The sequence below is a fragment of the Bombina bombina genome, chromosome 2, assembly GCF_027579735.1.
Source record: "Bombina bombina isolate aBomBom1 chromosome 2, aBomBom1.pri, whole genome shotgun sequence".
Classification (NCBI taxonomy): Eukaryota; Metazoa; Chordata; class Amphibia; order Anura; family Bombinatoridae; genus Bombina; species Bombina bombina.
Window position 1 is genome coordinate 429,424,789 of NC_069500.1, and position 12,015 is coordinate 429,436,803.

The window sequence follows — 12,015 nt, forward strand, 5'->3', positions numbered from 1 at the left end:
AATACACATATGCAGACAGGCACACATACACATAGGCACACATACACATATGCACACATACACATATACTAACATACACATAGGCACACATACACATAGGCATTAATACACATATGCATTAATACACATATGCACACATACACATAGGCACACATACACATATACTCACATACACATATGCACACATACACATATGCATTAATACACATATACATACATACACATAGGCACACATACATATATGCACACATACACATATACTAACAAACACATAGGCACACATATACATATGCATTAATACACATATACACACATACACATAGGCACACATACACATATACTCACATACACATAGGCACATATACACACATACACATATGCATACATACACATAGGCACACATACACATATGCACATATACACATATGCACATATGCACATATACACATAGGCACACATACACATAGGCACACATACACATAGGCACACATACACATAGGCACACATACACATAGGCACACATACACAAATGCACACATACACATAGGCACACATATGCATACATACACATATGCACACATACACATAGGTACACATACATACACATATGCACACATACACACAGAAATACATACACATATGCACACAAACACATAGGCACACATACACATATACTCACATACACATATACTCACATACACACATACTCATATGCATTAATACACATAGGCACACATACACATATGCACACATACACATAGGCACACATACACATATGCATACATACACATAGGCACGCATACACATAGGCACGCATACACATAGGCACGCATACACATAGGCACGCATACACATAGGCACACATACACATATGCACACATACACATATGCACACATACACATATGCATACATGCACATATGCACACATACACATATGCATTCATACACATATGCATTAATACACATAGGCACACATACACATAGGCACACATACACATAGACACACATACACATATGCATTAATACACATAGGCACACATACACATATACTCAAATACACATATGCACACATACACATAGGCACACATACACATATACTCACATACACACAGGCACGCATACACATAGGCAAACATACACACAGGCACACATACACAACATATGCACACAAACACATAGACTCACATACACATATGCACACATACACATATGCATTAATACACATAGACACACATACACATATGCATACATACACATAGGCACACCTACAAATAGGCACACCTACACATAGGCACACAAACACATGTATAAGCACAGGGTGCTATTTTTCTTCTCAAAGTCCGTACAGACTGAAACAAAGAATCTCTAACTGAGGTATAGATTACAAGTGGCATGCTATTTAGTGCTTTCGGTCAATCGTAAGCATCGCTAGAACTAAGTTTTTTGCACACATCGGGTAACGCGTTTATTACAAGATGACAGTAAATGTTTGCGCTCTCAATAAACTTGTCGTGTGCTAACCAAAGGACCAACGAAAAGGCATATATATTCTATGGATTATTTAGAATTATTTAGCTCTTTGCGTAGAATTTTTTTTAATTTTATTAAATGTATATATATATATATGATAATGTTAAAGGGACACTAAACACAATTTTTTTCTTTCCTGATTCAGATAGAGCATGACATTTTATGCAACTTTTTTATATGCTCCTATTATCAAATTTTCTTCGTTCTTTTGCTATCTTTATTTGAAAATGCAGAAAAGTTATGTTAGGAGCTGGCCCATTTTTGGTTCAGCACCTGGGTAGAGCTTGCTAATTGGTTTGCTACATTTAGCCACCAACCAACAAGCACTACCCAGGTGCTTAACCAAAAATGGGCCGGCTCTTAAAGTGAAAGTAAATCCTAGCGTTTTACAAACGCTAGGATTTACTATTGAAACAAATAAAGGGCACTTTCATTCATGAAGTGAAGTGAAAACGTCACCTCTTAGCCAAAAAATTTTTTGCCATGGACTGCTGTACAGGGTAAACACGGCGATCGATTGAATTAAATAAAGGAGCTTTCTACATGAAGTATCTTATACTTCATGAATGAAAGTTCCCTTTATTTGTTTCAATGGTAAATCCTAGGATTTACTTTTACTTTAAGCTTATATTTCTACCTTTTCAAATAAAGATAGCATGAGAACAAAGAAACATTGATAATAGGATTGATAAAAGTTGCTTTAAAATTGCTGCTCTATCTGAATCATGAAAGAGAAAATGTGGGTTTAGTATCCCTTTAATGTAAAATAGTACCTATACCTATATATCTATAGGCACAGATTTAAAGGAATAGGTATAAACAGATATTTTTATTGTAAATATATTTTTCCATATATAACATTTTCCTGTATGTAAAGATCACTGGAATGTTAAATATGTACAGTAACTATACAGTAAAACACATGAATACATATGTACACACACACACACACATATATATATACAGTATATATATATTACAAAACACAATCACGCTGCTCACTATTGGTGGAACGGCTGCTTCTATAACAAAGTCATTGGGCACCGGTTCAGAATCTCTTTAATATGTAGTAATCTGAAAAAAGTGCACAAAGATCCTCCTGATAGCGTAATATGTTTAATGCAAAAACACAAACAATATTGAACGAACAGTCCCCCAGTGAATGGCTACTCACTCTCCAAAACCTCAGTCATATGAGGTAAGGTCAGCGACGCGTACAATGTGTCAGTCACACACTCACCTTATACCACGCCCACCTTACGTCACAGTGTTTAAATAAACGCTAATTGCAGCTCTGTTCATTTTTTGTTGGTTTTTTTATATTTCTGTTTATTTATTTTTCTTAATTGAAAACAACATCATTAGAAAAGATACAGTGTCATCCAACCTTGGGATACATTCAAATCCGTACATTAATATTTTAATAAAACAGAATAAATCATTAATGATGCATTTCCATTATCTATTAAAGGGACAGTAAAGTCATACTTAGACATTCATGATTCAGAAAGTGCATGAAATTTTAAACAACTTTCCAATTTACTTATATTATTTAATTGGCTTTTTTCTCTTGTTATCCATTGCTGAAAGGTTATCTAGGTAAACTCAGGAGCAACAAAGAACCTAGGTCCTAGCTGCTGATTGGTAGCTGCATATATATATTGATTTTCATTGGCTCACCCATGTGTTCAGTTAGAAACCAGTAGTGCATTGCTGCTCCTTCAACAAATGATACCAAGAGAATGAAACAAATTTGATAATAGAAGTAAACTAGACAGTTGTTTAAAATTGTATGTTCTACCTATATCATGAAAGAAAAATTTTGGGTTTCATGTCCCTTTAAGTATGGTGTCTCTTTAAATTATACATTAGCGGGGCAGGGACAACATCCGAGGGAGCCAGACGCATATCTCTCAAGCTCCTTGCTTATGGCCAAATTAAATATATATTTATGGCAAAGAAACAAGCTATCTTAGCATACCAATTACCAACAACTAATCCCCAACTAAAGAGCACCCTAAGTCGAACATTGCGACTAGTCTAATTTATTGTGGCATCAAATGGAGGGGGCCTTCGTGCTTTAGGTGACGAGATACACAGTCCTGCTATATCCGACTTACTTTCACTCCGACCGAAGCCGAAACTACATACCCACTGAACATGGATGAGATACGGGTGCTGCTCTCTAAGATAGTGCTACAGATGCAAAATAACTTTTTTGAACTCGCGCTTATAGTTAGAGCACCATGCGCTTTAGGAGATGATACTGCAAGCAAGATAGCGGAGAGAAGAGCCAATTACACAGACTACACAAGCCGCTCTCCTCACGGTTGCCAAAAAGGAGAACCACTGGATACAGCTTGGGAGAGGTGGCATGGTTCAAAACTCTGCATTACCTATTTGGGAACCAAGTAGCATCTGCACTACAAGCAGCGACAGTATGACCGCGCAACGACGCAGCCCTAGCATGGAACTCTGCCTTCCAGATACTTGCATTGTTGAGGCCAACCTCCTGAAGCAAGGTGGTGTGAATGCTGGCATTGATGCTGACGAAAGCCAGCTACTGTTAGGGGGGAGAGTTCAACGAGATCCCCTGAAAGGCAATCCATGTCTTGGACCACAAGGGACTAAAGGACGTGAGACATTAGTTTCATTGGGTCAACTGAGACATGACTATACCGGGGATGAAGAATCTGAACTGGTATCCTTGTTTCTAGTCTGTGGCATTGGGTAACGGCAAGCATACACAGCATGCATAGGAAAACTGCATTATTTACCAGACTGTTCTTTCATTTAAACATCTGTAGTTTTAAATGTTCCCCTATTGTATTGTATTTGTTCAGTATGTTAGACTGGTTTCCTTCCATATGGGAGAATATCATCAAGAGATGGATTGTTTTAAGTTCAGCACTAATATTCAGCCATGCAGGTCGATCAGAACCAACATTATAAGAATTACTGGTTACTTTCAGCCTATAACACTTGATTAAGGGATATACACATACAGGTTTATGTTGTGGTCTCTCATGTGCTACTAATTCAGTATGATATCGGTTACCTTGGTATCCAGAGCTACTCTACAAAACATCCATGCAGCCATACATTACATGCTCCTCCTTTTACCATGGATACCAGGGGGCCCTTATCTCCTATGAGAGGGTCTGAGAGATACTCACTCATTTTTAAATTCAATATATGTGTAACTCGTTAATATGGAATCTCTGACTTTCGCTTGATGGTGGAGCCTATACACACTTACCTACACTTGAATAACTACATTAGACTAGTACTCAGCTTTATTCAGTGCACTGTACTATCTAGAATCTCAAATAATCTTGAGGTACATGTTGCCAGCGGCCGGGGGAACATAGCCTATAGTAGTGATAGAATGGGATAAGTAAGTGGTCTCATGAGAAATATAGATAATGAGTCACCCTTTACTGTTACAATATTCTTTAAGTACATATACTGTATATATTTGCTTCACTCCTCTTAAGCTCTGAAATACTCTTGGAACCATACTATTACTCTAGTTCTTAGGGTCATATGTACACCTCATACCTTTTAAGACAGAATATTTAATTCCCCTTCAAGCTTTAACCCACGCTCATGTTAAGAGAGCTCCAACAAGTTCAATGGCTGAATATATGTTTCCCGAGCTATGTATAGGGTTCTCATCCAAAAAAAAAAAAGAGGGGATACCTATTACCATATAGCCTATATTTGCCTAGGATTTGAATTGGATGCGAAATTAAGTGGGTTTTACTATATATATACTTTACTATGTTATGTAATAAATCGGTAGCTTGCTCCAATTAGTATTGTATAAATGCTATGCAATCAGGTCACTATATAATTTTATTTGGGATGATTGTGTTATATATGTTATAATGTGATGATTTTAGAGTGTTGCTCTGATCACGCTCCATATCTCCATATATTATACTGACATTTGTTCATACCTGTCTTGTTACCGGTTTGAGTAGAGGGCCTGGTAGATCTGAAACTTCTACTGTTCTACTTCTACTTGTACTACTTTTTATTGTACCACACAAGCCCCTCCTCCCTCTCAAATTGTTGCACCTTTATCTCTCACGAGCTTCCCCTACTCCATACAGTTCATCTATCTAGCAGACATCAGAGCTTTCAGCTATCTGTATATTTCACATTGGTATACACCTGTCATAGCTTAACTGCTATCAGTGGCAGGTGCTAATCATATTTGACTCATTGGTAGTCACGATCATAATTGCAAGACAATAACCTATTCTGAAGCTCATTTAACTAGCTCTCCATCTTTATAGCAATATTTTATTTTCTCCTGGATCCATGAGAAACACAATGTAATTTTAGAGGAACTAATAGTTATTTAAATCTCCTCAGATACACTCATCCCTTTAACCTTGCCACATACCCCTTTCTCACCACAATTCTCTAGCACTCTAAAAGGCTCCGCCCCCCCCTCACCTAACAGCGGCTTTTTACTATCTGAAGCGGGGCTTACCCACTGAAAACTAATATGCAAATTTCTATACTATTTACAATACCAACTTATACTCTACTACTTCATAACAAGATTTCATTCTTATAACTCACACGTGACATGGGATCTAATAGGGTCCCCGAAATACCAGGGTACATGAGTGGCCAGCTAATTAGCCATTCATAAATGCTTACAAAAATTGAAAAAATTGAGGTTTCTAATGTTCATACTCTGTTTATTACTTCACTTTCAACTTGTACTATTATACTGTATATTATGAAAACTTCACTATATTTGTCATATGACACTTATTCTTTATTGTCATGCGTAAAACCTCAATAAAAGATTATTAAAAAATAAATAAATTATACATTAGCCTGGCTATTCTGCTAACCACCATGAAACATGAAATATCACTGTATTATATCTATATAATCTGATTTTAATACGTTGTCTTCAAGAGAAGGTTTAACCTGTCTATGTATTGGCTAAGTTCCCTTCACAAAAGGAAACAGGGATTGAAAGATTGAAGAGGGGAAAAAAAAGAAATAAGAAAAGACAAAAAAGATTTCCTTAGTTTCAAGATATTTGAAAAATTGGGTAGTTTGAATAGTTTGAAAATGTAAGGAATTTGAAGAAAGGATTAAGATGAATTTTAGAAGGTTAGGGGATTATCCTGCGGGGAGGGGAGAAAAAAAATAAAAATAATAATTCACAAATTTAAAGCCTAGCTATTCCAGGCAGCAGGAAGTTTATTAGAGACAATCTACTGAGACATTAATTTAGATTTCCTCAAAGGATATATCATTTAAAGTTTTGTACTTAATAGGAAAGGTTTAATTACATTCACCCATTTATGGAAGAAGGCCTTTATTTTTCTATCTGCATAAGATACGATATTGTATTGTTCCAAGGCTAACTGTTCCAACATACCTTTATGAAATACAGTTATACTAGGTGCATTAGAAGTTTTCCATTTAAGTAAAAACATAATTTATGTAAGAACTTACCTGATGGATTCATTTCTTTCATATCAGCAAGAGTCCATGAGCTAGTGACGTATGGGATATACATTCCTACAAGGAGGGGCAAAGTTTCCCAAACCTCAAAATGCCTATAAATATACCCCTCACCACACCCACAAATCAGTTTAACGAATAGCCAAGAAGTGGGGTGATAACAAAAAAGTGCGAAAGCATAAAAAACAAGGAATTGGAATAATTGTGCTTTATACAAAAAAATCATAACCACCACAAAAAAGCGACTCTTGCTAATATGAAAGAAATGAATTTATCAGGTAAGTTCTTACATAAATTATGTTTTCTTTCATGTAATTAGCAAGAGTCCATGAGCTAGTGACGTATGGGATAATGACTACCCAAGATGTGGATCTTCCACGCAAGAGTCACTAGAGAGGGAGGGATAAAATAAAGACAGCCAATTCCGCTGAAAAATAATCCACACCCAAAATAAAGTTTAAATCTTATAATGAAGAAAACTGAAATTATAAGCAGAAGAATCAAACTGAAACAGCTGCCTGAAGTATTTTTCTACCAAAAACTGCTTCAGAAGAAGAAAACACATCAAAATGGTAGAATTTAGAAAAAATATGCAAAGAAGACCAAGTTGCTGCTTTGCAAATCTGATCAATCGAAGCTTCATTCCTAAACGCCCAGGAAGTAGAAACTGACCTAGTAGAATGAGCTGTAATCCTTTGAGGCGGAGATTTACCCGACTCGACATAAGCATGATGAATTAAAGATTTCAACCAAGATGCCAAAGAAATGGCAGAGGCCTTCTGACCTTTCCTAGAACCGGAAAAGATAACAAATAGACTAGAAGTCTTTTGGAAATTCTTAGTAGCTTCAACATAATATTTCAAAGCTCTAACTACATCCAAAGAATGCAATGATCTCTCCTTAGAATTCTTAGGATTAGGACATAATGAAGGAACCACAATTTCTCTACTAATGTTGTTAGAATTCACAACCTTAGGTAAAAATTTAAAAGAAGTTCGTAACACCGCCTTATCCTGATGGAAAATCAGAAAAGGAGATTCACAAGAAAGAGCAGATAATTCAGAAACTCTTCTAGCAGAAGAGATGGCCAAAAGAAAACAAAACTTTCCAAGAAAGTAATTTAATGTCTAGCGAATGCATAGGTTCAAACGGAAGAGCTTGAAGAGCCCCCAGAACCAAATTCAAACTCCAAGGAGGAGAAATTGACTTAATAACAGGTTTTATACGAACCAAAGCTTGTACAAAACAATGAATATCAGGAAAAATAGCAATCCTTCTGTGAAAAAGAACAGAAAGAGCAGAGATTTGTCCTTTCAAGGAACTTGCAGACAAACCTTTATCCAAACCATCCTGAAGAAACTGAAAAATTCTCGGAATTCTAAAAGAATGCCAGGAAAAATGATGAGAAAGACACCAAGAAATGTAAGTCTTCCAGACTCGATAATATATCTTCCTAGATACAGATCTACGAGCCTGTAACATAGTATTAATCACAGAGTCAGAGAAACCTCTTTGACTAAGAATCAAGCGTTCAATCTCCATACCTTTAAATTTAAGGATTTGAGATCCTGATGGTAAAAAAGGACCTTGTGACAGAAGGTCTGGTCTTAACGGAAGAGTCCACGGTTGGCAAGAAGCCATGCGGACAAGATCCGTATACCAAAACCTGTGAGACCATGCTGGAGCCACCAGCAGAAAAAACGAGCATTCCTTCAGAATCTTGGAGATTACTCTTGGAAGAAGAACTAGAGGCGGAAAGATATAAGCAGGATGATACTTCCAAGGAAGTGACAATGCATCCATTGCTTCCGCCTGAGAATCCCTGGATCTGGACAGATACCGGGGAAGTTTCTTGTTTAGATGAGAAGCCATCAGATCTATTTCTGGAAGTCCCCACATTTGAACAATCTGAAGAAACTCCTCTGGGTGAAGAGACCACTCGCCCGGATGTAACGTTTGGCGACTGAGATAATCCGCTTTCCATAGTGACGCCTATATTTTTTAGCGCCAAAAAAGACGCCCACATTATTTGGCGCCTAAATGCTTTTGGCGCCAAAAATGACGCCACATCCGGAACGCCGACACTTTTGGCGCAAAAAAACGTCAAAAAAATGACGCAACTTCCGGCGACACATATGACGCCGGAAACAGAAAAAAAAATTTGCGCCAAAAAAGTCAGCGCCAAGAATGACCCAATAAAATGAAGCATTTTCAGCCCCCGCGAGCCTAATAGCCCACAGGGATTTTAAGGTAAGAAAAAAATTGATTAATTCATATGCATTATCCCAAATATGAAACTGACTGTCTGAAATAAGGAATGTTGAACATCCTGAGTCAAGGCAAATAAATGTTTGAACACATATATTTAGAACTTTATATAAAAGTGCCCAACCATAGCTTAGAGCAGTGCTTTCCAAACTGTGTGTCGGGACACACTAGTGTGTCAGCAGAAGTGTGTAGGTGTGTCCCTGCTTCAGCACAATTTTTTTTAAATTTAATTTAAAAAAAAAAAAAAAAAATTTGGTTTCTGACTTTCTGCCTGCCTGCTATGCATATCACATGGTTGACACATGATTGATACCTTGTGGGTCACAGATCATCTTAACGAATTTGCGCAGCTCAGTGGGAACTGAAACTATTCCCATTGGCGGCTTTGGCGACACATTGGCTCCTGACTGCAAGTGTAGTATCCTTAATTGGCTTGTGACTGCATGTGTAGTCAGTGAGTGGGACAGCAGTGAGTTTGCAACGCGGGCAGTAGTCAGTAGGGCTCACGGAGCTCTGAGGATGGCAGCTTAAACGCTGAGCTGAAGTCAGAAGACAAAGTGGTTTTTTTTTGCAGCTAGCTATCAGTAGGGCATTGCTGCTCCTGCTCTTGATATATGGATAGGAAGAGGAAGCTTAAAAATGCTTGATGATGAAATGCGAGTATCGTTATCTAATATTCCACCAAATATTCAGAAATTGTGTTCATCCCATCAGCCTCATAAATCCCATTAAAATAGTAAGTAGCTATTGGTGTTATTAAACTTTTTTTTAATTCTTGCACATACATACTGTTACTTGTAAATACATATTATTATTATTATATAATTTATATATGTGTCCGTATATTTTAAAACAAGTTAGTTTAACCTTCTTTTTGCTAGTACAACTGAATTAATTACCGTGTCGCGAAATGATGTAGGTCTAAAAAGTGTGTCACCAACATGAAAAGTTTGGAAAGCTCTGGCTTAGAGTGTCACAGAAAATAAGACTTACTTACCCCAGGACACTCATCTACATGTTTGTAGAAAGCCAAACCAGTACTGAAACGAGAATCAGTAGAGGTAATGGTATATATATAAGAGTATATCGTTGATCTGAAAAGGGAGGTAAGAGATGAATCTCTACGACCGATAACAGAGAACCTATGAAATAGACCCCGTAGAAGGAGATCATTGAATTCAAATAGGCAATACTCTCCTCACATCCCTCTGACATTCACTGCACACTGAGAGGAAAACCGGGCTCCAACCTGCTGCGGAGCGCATATCAACGTAGAATCTAGCACAAACTTACTTCACCACCTCCATAGTTTGTAAAACTGATTTGTGGGTGTGGTGAGGGGTGCATTTATAGGCATTTTGAGGTTTGGGAAACTTTGCCCCTCCTGGTAGGAATGTATATCCCATACGTCACTAGCTCATGAACTGCTAATTACATGAAAGAAATCATATTACGCACCCGTAAGATTGCTGTATTTATGAGATTTAGATTCTGTTGTTTCTCTATATGTCTATGAAATAGAAAAAATATATTTTAAAGATTGATGTTAAAGTTATAACCTTGTATCTTTGCTCATGAGTAATTAACCTTTTTCCAAAACTGCAGAATCTTTGGGCAAGACCAAAAGCAGTGTATACGATCTGCCTCAGGAGCCCTGCATCTAGCGCATAGGCAACACTCTTCTGTTTTAACAGTTGTTACTTTGGCCATACTATTGGTCTAGTATAGTCCTTGCATTGTTGAAATAGTAGTACATAATACTAGAGTCAAGCCACAACGGTCTGTAGGGATCTAGCACTTGAAGTATCGAGGACTGCAGCCTGATTCACTTTTAGTATATACCTGTGACAGACACAATGTATGCTGACCTTACCTCATATGACTGAGGTTTTGGAGAGTGAGTAGCCATTCACTGGGGGATTTTTTGTTCATTATTGTTTGTGTTTTTGCATTATACATATTACACTATGAACAGGATCTTTGTTAGGGTGACCATATTGCCGCTTTAAAAAGGGACACATATGAAAAATACATATGTCAGGGTTCTTATACAAAACATTTATTTAAACAGCTCTGCAAACAGCCCTGACATATGTATTTTTCATATGTGTCCCTTTTTAAAGCGGCAATATGGTCAGCCTTTGTTCACTTGTTTCAGATTGCTACACACACACACATATATATATATATATATATATATATATATATATATATATATATATATATATATATATATATATATATATACACATATTTAGACACACATGTATATGTATGTATATATACAATATAGCCCTTTGCATTCAAACACATTGTCATATACCATATACTTTTTAACCCATATAACTTTTTTTATTAATATTTATGTGACTAATGTTTATCAGATAGCGTTTCTAACTGTAATTTTAAATGTATTTATGTTGTGTTTGGTGCAACTTTTTAAACACACTACACTTTACGCTAGGTTTGCAGTCGCACTAACCCGACAAGCCATTGTGCTCAAATACCATATCACTCGCACATAAAGACACTTTATCTCGAATAAAAAGTAATATTCCTCTCTGGCTAACAGTATTATGAGTATTCTTAGGTTTCAGAGTAGGAGTTGCTAATAATGTGTTACCAGATAATTGAGTCACTCAGCTTTCACAAATGACCTGACTATCAATCTCCTAATAACAATCTGTTTCAATTTAATATGCAACGTTTATTTG